Source organism: Manihot esculenta, chromosome 9, assembly GCF_001659605.2.
Source record: "Manihot esculenta cultivar AM560-2 chromosome 9, M.esculenta_v8, whole genome shotgun sequence".
NCBI lineage: Eukaryota > Viridiplantae > Streptophyta > Magnoliopsida > Malpighiales > Euphorbiaceae > Manihot > Manihot esculenta.
Window position 1 is genome coordinate 29,457,061 of NC_035169.2, and position 906 is coordinate 29,457,966.

Consider the following 906-nt stretch of genomic DNA (forward strand, 5'->3'; position numbering starts at 1 on the left):
TTGTTTGTTTGACCACGTAAAGTGGTTACCTTTGAACAGAATTTCAGACAGATTAAAATCATGAATGAAGGAAGATAAGCATTAGCTACCATTATCAGAAGGATATTGGTTAGTACAAAATGTTCACAAGGGATTACTTTGCATTTTTGTATAGTTACAAGGACGTTTCTGTTATTCTATTATTCTTTCATTCTTTAGTGGACCTGCAAAATATTTGGTGCCACATCATTTTATTCCCATTTGTCCTGTAGCAGTTGGGTTTGTTATTTCGTTTCTCGTGTTTTTATCATTGTTTAGTATAAATGGAGCACTGTATAGTTCCTTTGGAAATAGGATGAAAAAAATTGCATTTATTACTATGTTCCTCTCAATTTCTATTTGCTTTGCATCCTTTGATTATTCTTGCTCATTTGTTATGGTATTAGAGCCTGGTTATCCTTCTAGGATTCTGTTCTTTTGCCCTTTTGTTTTATTTCTTCCTCTGCTTAGGTTTTCTAATCATCAACAATGACAGAAAACGTTATTCCATCAATAGATAAAACGTTATTCCATCAACACATAAAACGTCACAACTAGATAATCCTCATTCTCCATACTATCTTCTTTATTCTGATAGTCATGCTTCTGTGGTCATTACGCCTCAATTAACATTTGTTAATTATTCAGCATGGAGTAGATCCTTTCTTCTTGCTCTCTTCATACGGAATAAAGCTGGCTTTATAGATGGATCGATTCCTTGTCCTGCAACCACAGATCCTTTGTATTCTGCATGGGTGAGATGCAATAATCTTCTTATGGCTTGGCTTTTAAAGTTTATCTCTGTAACGACCCGGAAATCGGACCGCTACCGGTGCTAGGATCCAGATCGGCTTAAGGCCGCCGGGACCCGTAGCAAGCCTAACATAC